Raw genomic sequence first — 9,076 nt, 5'->3', positions numbered from 1 at the left:
ATGACACTAAAACATCATCTTCTGTCATGATCATCAGTGTCTCTCCTTCTTACAGCAAGTCTATAATTGACACAAATGTCTTAGATAATTTATATAGCAACAAAAATTTCACACTTTCCTAATTGTGGATAGCTGCTAATATGTCATAAGACAATCACTTCATCATACAGTGAACCTTGTAGGTATCACAAGGTTTTTTGAACATCTATTGATGCAGATTGTTACAGAGTCCCTCGGTTTTGATCTTTTCAGCTTATTGACATTATCAGCCACCTACTCACTCTTTTCTATTGTGGGTACTTTTGCTTAGTCATGCTCTTAGTTCAGTGGTTTTCAACCTGTGATCCATGGACCCCTGGGAAATCTGCCAAAGATGACTAGGATCAATCAAAAGTATGTGAATACCCACATTTTCACTTCAAAGGCATCCACATCTCCCTTCAAAATTTCCAAAGGGGTCCACCTCCATTCAAAATTTTTTAGGGGTCTGCAAATGGAAAAAGGTTGAAAACCACTGTCTTGGATTCATGTCAGCTTTTTCTGTATCCGAAGGGGGCATCTACATAAGGTCCTGTAAGTAAATCTCTGTTGTTCCACGGCAGGCAAATTATTCTTTATTTCTTATCCTCCTTTATTGCTTGCTTATATCACACCACGAATGCTGTGTGCCCCCGCAGGCTGGGGGTGGGGCACAGCGAACTCCCGCAGGCAGCGGCCAGCAGGGAGCTCCTGTAGGGAGCTGCAGTGCTGTTGGCGGCAGGGGGGAGGGAGGTGGCAAGCACTGATTGGTGGTCAGCAACCACCCACAGATGCCAACAGCAGCATTGGCAGTGAACAACTGCGATTCGGGACCACCCCCAGACACTGCCGGCAATGTTGGCGGCAGTGGGGGAGTGGAGAACAGCAACCACCTGCAGGCACCACCAGCAGTGCCGGCGGTGCCTTTTTGCAGGAGTGCTACCACCAAGCTTAGGGGGTGCATGTGACGCATGCCTCACCAATGTACAATATGGTTTAATAAACTTATCCTGCATATTCAGACATATTTGTTAAACACCATTTGGAGATAATTGCTCTGTGATATCAGACCAAACTAAACAAGCTCAGTTGCCATTTCTTTTTGATGGCAGTTAAAAAAGTATCTTTGATAGTTCTGACAGGTACTTCCACATGAGATGGACTTCTGTGACCTGTTGATGCAGATTGTCACTGCTGGGCACTGTGGCTTTGTGGACTGATCATGGGGCTAAAAGCCAGGAACTCCTCATTTCTTCTCTCAGTTTCACCACAAACTTGCTGTGTGACCTTTACTGAGTTTCCTCAGCCCTGTAACTCAGTAATCTCATTAAAAAATTGGCCTAGTAATTCTAACCTGCCTTGCAGGAGTGTTCAGACACAGTAGCAATAAGAATATTAGCACCAGAAATATAAGTGCTGTGGGTACTCAAGTGTTATATAAGTCCATATATCTTACTTAATATTCTATTTGCTTGTATAAGTTATTTTGTTTTTTATACTGTAAGGTGCCCTGAGCCTTTTTAGCAAGGGTGGCACATAAATAATGATAAACAGACAAACATTGCGATGCAGCTATAGAGGTGAAAGCACCAGTTCCTGTATCAGGAAACATTTTGCCCACAATGCTGATAGGTGCTGCTCAAAGCTAATATTTGCATCTCATGTTGGAGTTAGTGTGAGCTCCCATTCTACCTATTGTACTTCATCAGCTAAGGCAGTGGTTCTGAACCTTTTTCAGTTGATGTACCCCTTGGTCTCAGAGTGAGACTTCACATACCCACTTTCAATGGGAAATTAATTTTTATGTCAAACTACATGTAATCCCATATGCACATTTTATGGCAGTTTCAAATTGTCAAGACTTTTTTTAGGCCCTTCGACCTGTGTTAGACAAGGTATGAAATATATCTCACGCACTCCTGATGAGGCTTCACGTCCCCCCTGGGGGTACATGTACCCCTGGTTCAGAACCACTGAGCTAAGGGAACAGAGGTCCTCTGTTTTCTCAGCAATGAGAACAGGTCTTATATCCTTATGTCCTAACACTGCTACATATTGATCTTACTCCACTTTTATTGGTATATAAATTGTGTACACTCCCCTCACCGTGGCACAAACACGCAAGCCAAGCACAATGTTATAGAAAGTGAGGATGCTGCTGAGCAGCAACAGTAAATCTCTTTTGTTTTTCAACCTTGGAAGTATCTGACATGACTTTTTTGTACTAACTACTCCAGGTGAGGATTCTGTAATTTGTAACCTCTGGTGTAGGTTTTCCAAGGAACTCAATTTATATCAGATGCCATAGGTATGATTGATATGAGCCTTCTATTGTAGACCTTTGTCCTTGTTATTCAGCAAGCAGAAGTCAGAAAAGTTGTGATGTTTGCAAGAAAAAATACATGTATCCAACACCTGCCCATCAAGACCAATTCATACACATTGGGAACAGTGATCGATCTCAATGCATTTTAAATATTCACTAGATTTCATGCAGAAGTTTGGGACAAATAGCATTTTCAGACTCCTTAGTGATACAAGCTTTACCACATTTAGAATATGCACAACATATTTATGATGACCCTCACTTTAATATTGTTTTTTTTTAACAACTGATGTATTTCCTTGAAGCAGTGCTCTTTTTCAGTCTCATCAAAAGAGTACAAGAATATACAGACTTTTGTTTATTAAGACTTAAACCATTGGTGTTTGTCCATGATTCATATATTTACATGTACTGATTGGCCCACAATCTATAATAAGCTGTGACTACACCACAGACGCACATTGCCACATTCCTTAATTGTTTTCATTTAACAAAATTTGCAAGACTGACAGTTTTAATAGACTTTTGGTTCAGGCTGGAAGACATTTGCAGCTACAAACTGCTTTAAATTATAGGCTTACTCCTTGTTGATAGAGGTTAATAGGATCCTTAACATAGATGCACGTTATGTTTTGACACATACCAAAAAATACTGAAAAATGATAGTGGATTTTGGGACATTAAACTCTTACTATATTACTATACTACATAATTAAATATATGTTACAGGAGAACAGTGGGGATGATTGGACAAATATGTACAGCAAAAGAAAAAGAATGGCTTCATTTGTGAATGGTTACTTGACCGTGCCAGAGCATGGACATATCCCTAGAGGGTTCCCTGTTGGAGAGACCTGAAGTATTTCTCTGCCGCCCTGACCCCTTAGCCCGGGAAGTCTGCTGCTTCCTGGGGGCCTGCATCCGAGACATTGCAGAGAGGATCCCACAGCTCCTCCGGCCCACAGACCACTACCCCATGCTCCTTATTCACGTGGGCACCAATGACACGGCTCGGAGCACCCCCAGCCAGGTCATGAGGCGCTACAGGGATTTGGGAGCGGGGCTTAGGGGTCTGGGAGCTCAGGTGGTGTTTTCGTCGATCCTCCCAGTCTCGGGCTATGGGCTGAGGAGGGAGAGGAGGATCCACGCAGTGAACCAAAGACTGCGGAGCTGGTGTCATCGGGAAGGCTTTGGCCTCCATGACCACAGCCCGCTCTTTGGCGAGAGAGGCAGTGAGCTGCTGGGAAGAGATGGCCTCCACCTCTCCCCCCTGGGGAGAAGGCTCTTCTCAGCCAGGCTGGCTGACCTGCTCCACCGGGCTTTAAACTAAGCCCGCTGGGGGATGGGGGGACTACTGCCACTGCTGGCCCGCTGAGCAACACTTGCAAAGCTAGCAGGCCAAGGCACTTAAGGGAGCCCACCCCTGCCCCAGCCCTGGCACAATCTGTGGGCAAGGCAAGAGCCTCCCAAGGGGACACTTGCCTGCCTGTACACTAATGCCAGGAGCCTGGGCAACAAGCAGGAGGAGCTCGTCCTCCTGCTCAGTGCAAAGAATTATGACGTCACTGGGATAACGGAGACCTGGTGGGACTCCATCCATGACTGGACCACGGGTATAGAGGGCTATACCCTGTACAGGAGGGATCATGTTGACAAAAGGGGCGGGGGCGTAGCTCTCTATGTGAAGGAAAGCTACATGTCCCTGCAAGCTGATGTTGGTGACCAGCATGGACAGCTAGAGACCCTCTGGGTAAAAATTCGTGGGGAATTCGGCACAGGGGACACAACAGTGGGAGTCTACTATAGACCTCCCACTCAAAGTCCTGAGCTTGACCAGGAGTTCGCCCGGGAACTGACTGAGGCCGCTTGCTCCAGGACCTTGGTTGTCATGGGTGACTTCAATTACCCATACATCTCGTGGGAAGATCACTCAGCAAAATCCAAGCAGTCGCAAAGCTTTCTCTCGTGCGTGGATGACCTCTACCTGACTCAAGAAGTCTATGGGCCAACGAGAGGCAAAGCGCTGCTCGACCTGGTACTGGCTACGGGGGACAACCTAATCGGCGACCTAATGATCGAAGGGAAGCTGGGTGACAGCGACCATGAGCTGATCACCTTCACCATCCGCCGTAAAGCTGGCAAGTCAGTCAGCAACACAGAAGTCCTTGACTTCAGAAAAGCCGACACTGACAAGCTCAAGAGGCTTGTCGATCAGGCCCTTAGGAACCATGACCCCAGGGAGATGGGAGTTCAAGAAGAGTGGTTACTTCTCAAGGAAGCAATCCTCAATGCACAAGCTAAATCTATTCCAACATGGAGGAAAGGCAGCAGGAAGGCACAGCAGCCCTCCTGGCTCTCCAGGGACCTAGCGGACCTCCTGCAGCTAAAAAGGAAAGCCTACAAAGGATGGAGGATGGGATTCACCTCCAAGGAGAATTATTCTGGCCTGGTCTGGTCCTGCAGGGAGCAAACCAGGAAAGCCAAGGCTGCAACTGAACTCCAACTAGCTTCAAGCATCAAGGACAACAAAAAGTCCTTTTTCAGATATGTGGGGAGCTGGAGGAAAAGCAAGGGCAATGTTGGACCCCTGCTAAACCAGATGGGGCAACTGAGACCCAGGAAAAAGCCAACCTATTAAATAGGTCTTTCATCAGTCCCATGGGATGCCCATGCCTGCTATGGGACAGGGAGATCCGGGTGATGGGGATCCCCTACCCTCCATAAATGCTGACCTCGTGAAGGAACATCTTGAGAAGCTGGATACCTTCAAGTCAGCCGGCCCTGACAATCTGCACCCCAGGATACTCAAGGAGCTGGCAAGCGTCATAGCCCAGCCCCTGGCACGGATCTTTGAAAACTCCTGGCGCTCTGGTGTAATGCCCGAAGACTGGAAGAAGGCCAATGTGGTGCCAATCTTCAAGAAAGGGAGGAGAGTGGATCCGGCTAACTACAGGCCCATTAGCCTGACTTCTATCCTGGGGAAGATCTTAGAAAAGTTTATTAAGGAGGCCATCCTTGATGGACTGGCCCAGGCTAACATCCTAAGGGATAGCCAGCATGGGTTTGTTGCGGGTAGGTCTTGTTTGAGCAATCTCATTTCCTTCTATGACCGGGTGACCTATCACCTGGACGAGGGAGAAGAGATTGATGTCATATATCTTGACTTCAAAAAAGCTTTTGATCTGGTATCCCATGATCACCTCTTGGCCAAACTGGCCAGTTGTGGCCTTGGCTCCACCATGATCTGCTGGCTGGGAAATTGGCTTCGTGGTCAGACCCAGAGGGTTGTGATTGATGGCAGTCACTCATGGTGGTGCCCTGTGACCAGTGGGGTCCCTCAAGGCTCTGTCCTTGGACCCATACTGTTCAACATCTTCATTAATGATGTGGACATTGGAGTCAGGAGTGGACAGGCCAAGTTCGCTGATGACACCAAACTTTGGGGCAAAGCATCCACGCCAGAAGATAGGCGGATGATCCAGGCTGACCTGGACAAGCTCAGCAAATGGGCAGACGAGAACCTCATGGTGTTTAACACCAAAAAATGCAAGGTTCTCCACCTTGGGAGGAAAAACCTGCAGCATCCTTATAGGTTCGGCAGTGCTACGTTGGATAGCACTACAGAAGAAAGAGACTTGGGGGTCATCAGTGACCACAAGATGAACATGAGCCTGCAATGCGATGCTGCAGCTAATAAAGCGACCAAAACGCTGGCTTGCATCCATAGATGCTTCTCAAGCAAATCCCGGGACGTCATTCTCCCCTTGTACTTGGCCTTGGTGAGGCCGCAGCTGGAGTACTGCATCCAGTTTTGGCCTCCACAATTCAAAAAGAATGTGGAGAAGCTTGAGAGAGTCCAGAGGAGAGCCACGTGCATGATCAGAGGTCAGGAAAACAGATCTTACGATGATAGGCTGAGAGACATGGGACTCTTTAGCCTGGAAAAGCGCAGGCTCAGGGGTGATCTGATGGCCACCTATAAGTTTATCAAGGGTGACCACCAGGATCTGGGGGAACGTTTGTTCACCAGAGCCCCCCAAGGGATGACTAGGTCGAACGGTCACAAACTCCTGCAAGACCGTTTCAGGCTGGACATAAGGAAGAATTTCTTTACTGTCCGAGCCCCCAAGGTCTGGAACAGTCTGCCAGCGGAGGTGGTTCAAGCACCTACATTGAACACCTTCAAGAGTAAATTGGATGCTTATCTTGCTGGGATCCTATGACCCCAGCTGACTTCCTTGCCCTTTGGGCAAGGGGTTGGACTCGATGATCTCCCGAGGTCCCTTCCAGCCCTGATGTCTATGAAATCTATGAAATCTATGAAAACTACTGCTACAAGGGAGCAGCAAGTTTCAGTATAGCTGAAGTTCCTTTTGACAAATAACTAAACTGGCTTTACCCTCTTCCCCAACCATAAATGTGGGAAAATTAATAGGACCTTCATTGGAAGCTAATAACAGTAAGAACTTCTAGAAGTAAAGTGCTTATGACTCTGTATAAACAATGACATCTTTTTAAGGGGAAGGGGAAAACATAACAGGGCAAACACAGAAACAGAATAAATATGAGAATAATGTCTAAAAATACCTCCTATCTCCAAAATGAATCCCTTTCTCTGTTCCGTAAATGTAGCAGTAGTCCATTTAACTCCCTTCTCACCAACTAGCCAAAATGTCTCATAGATCACAGTCACTTGGTTACACTACCTCAACTATCCACCTAATCCAGGGGTGGGCAAAATGCGGCCTGCGGGCTGGATGAGGCCCACCAGGTCATTCTATCCAGCCTGCTGGGCTCCTAAATATTAACTTTCTAAATTTTTTATCTGCCCCTGGCTGCCTGTCATGCGGCCCTCAATGCCTTGCCAAAATTCAGTAAGCGACCCTCCGCCTGAAATAATTGCCCGCCCCGACCTAATCCCACTCACGGTTTGTATCAGTGAGTAGCAGTGCAGGCATCTCTTTGCAGGGTCTGTTTCTAGGAGGTACAACCACCAAATCCAACTAGGATTCAACCTTGGGAAGGTGCTGGGTATGCAGATCTACTTAAGCTCTACTGCTCTCTCCTTGTTCTCTCTCTTCTCACCCACAGGAGAGCCAAGAGCACTTGGGTCTGCCAACCAGAGTCATTCTGGGTGCATCAAAATGACTGCTTTGCCACAAGTAAAGAGCTTTTTCATGACTGTGAGCCTCCCTGGGTGGACATCTGTGGAGTGCCTGCTTTTTCTTAAAATAGTTTTATGTTACGCACAGTGTTTTGGTATATGGTTCTTGTTTGCTTCTGACTCCATTGTTTAGCATTGTTTAACCCAAAGTACAAAAAGGCTTTACCAAGCACAAGAAGAAACTGCTAAATCTCAGGTCACTTAGGATTTTAGATTCAACCAAGAAGGTTACTGTGAGGCTGACTATTTTGTTCCTGAGTTGGTGCTGCAGTGTGGAATCAAAGTTGCAAAAAGGTGGTGTGTAGAGTCAAGTATAAATACTTCTATATTATGAGCTGAGGTCTGTGAGGTGTTGAGCACTCTGGTCCCAGTTTGATGGTGGACTTATGCCCATGCTTAATTATAGGCACATGGCTCACTGACTTAATAGAACTGGCTACCTTATGGGACCAGGATCCGTCTTCCTGCTGTCTTCAGAATAGGTCACATTTGGTGCTAGAGGGAGTATCCAGATGAGCAGGATGAGTATCCAAATGAGCAGGAACATGCATTTTCCTATGGATGAGAAGCAGCGGCACACTTTGTGCCACTACTGGTCCTCAAGGAATGCCTGTGCCCTGCACACTGTGGTGTGTAGCAGCTTACCCTGGGTGGGGTCAGAGCTGTCTGTAGGGATGTGTGGAGCCCGGAGCATATCAGCCTGTGTGGGGCCTGTGCTGTGGGGTGGTGGAGGGTGGTGAGCGGCTGGAGCATGAAGCCAAGCAGAGTGGTAGCGCCCTCAGCGGGGACTGTATGGCACTGTCCGCAGGGCCCCCTGAAGTGTGGTTGTCCAGATTCACCTCCCCCTCAGGACAGATCTGGGTAGAGTGATGACCTTTTTAGAAGTGGAAAGTGGGACACATGCTTGTCTTCCTCTCTTCCCCCATCCCAGTGCTGCTGCCACCCAACCAGAGCAGAGTGGAGTCGTGTAGGGGTGGATGTGGGCTGCCTGCCGCAGGCTTGGGGCTCCCAGCTGCTGCCTTTCCCTTAGGAGCCCTGTGCAGGCCATACACCCCCTGTCTTCCCGGCAGCAGAAGGAGGTGCAACTCGACACCACTGCCACCCTCGCTGTTGATGGGCAGGTTGAAGGTGAGTTGCCATGGTGGCACGACCAGCGCAAGGCCCCCAGGGAAGGGCAGCAAATCAGGGAGCTTGAGCCCAAAGCAAGCAGCATGCACCCACCCCAGCTTCACACACAAATGGGTGGGCATGTGCTCTCATGCCCACTGCCCCCTAGATCAGCTGCTTGTGGCTCCATTCCACTCCCCATGCACCACCCTGGATGGGCAGTGTGCTCAGCCCCTGCTCCATTCCCTCTCTCACAGTGGGGACCTTGATCTGCCCCCTCATAGACTCTTCTCCCCACACAGACTTACCTGCAGGGAGCTGCTCTCCAGGTTGCCCGGTTGTGTTTCCATACATCTGCATAAGTGCGGGTGCGCATATGTACGTGGCGCCCCCTGTGACCTGTTCCCGGCAGCCCCTTGCAAGCTGGAACACTGCCAGTCTGCAAGGGGAAACCTGCCGTT

Source organism: Crocodylus siamensis, chromosome 5, assembly GCF_052110815.1.
Source record: "Crocodylus siamensis isolate JL-2025a chromosome 5, ASM5211081v1, whole genome shotgun sequence".
NCBI lineage: Eukaryota > Metazoa > Chordata > Crocodylia > Crocodylidae > Crocodylus > Crocodylus siamensis.
The sequence above is the reverse complement of the archived record's forward strand: the minus strand, read 5'-3'. Positions refer to the sequence as shown.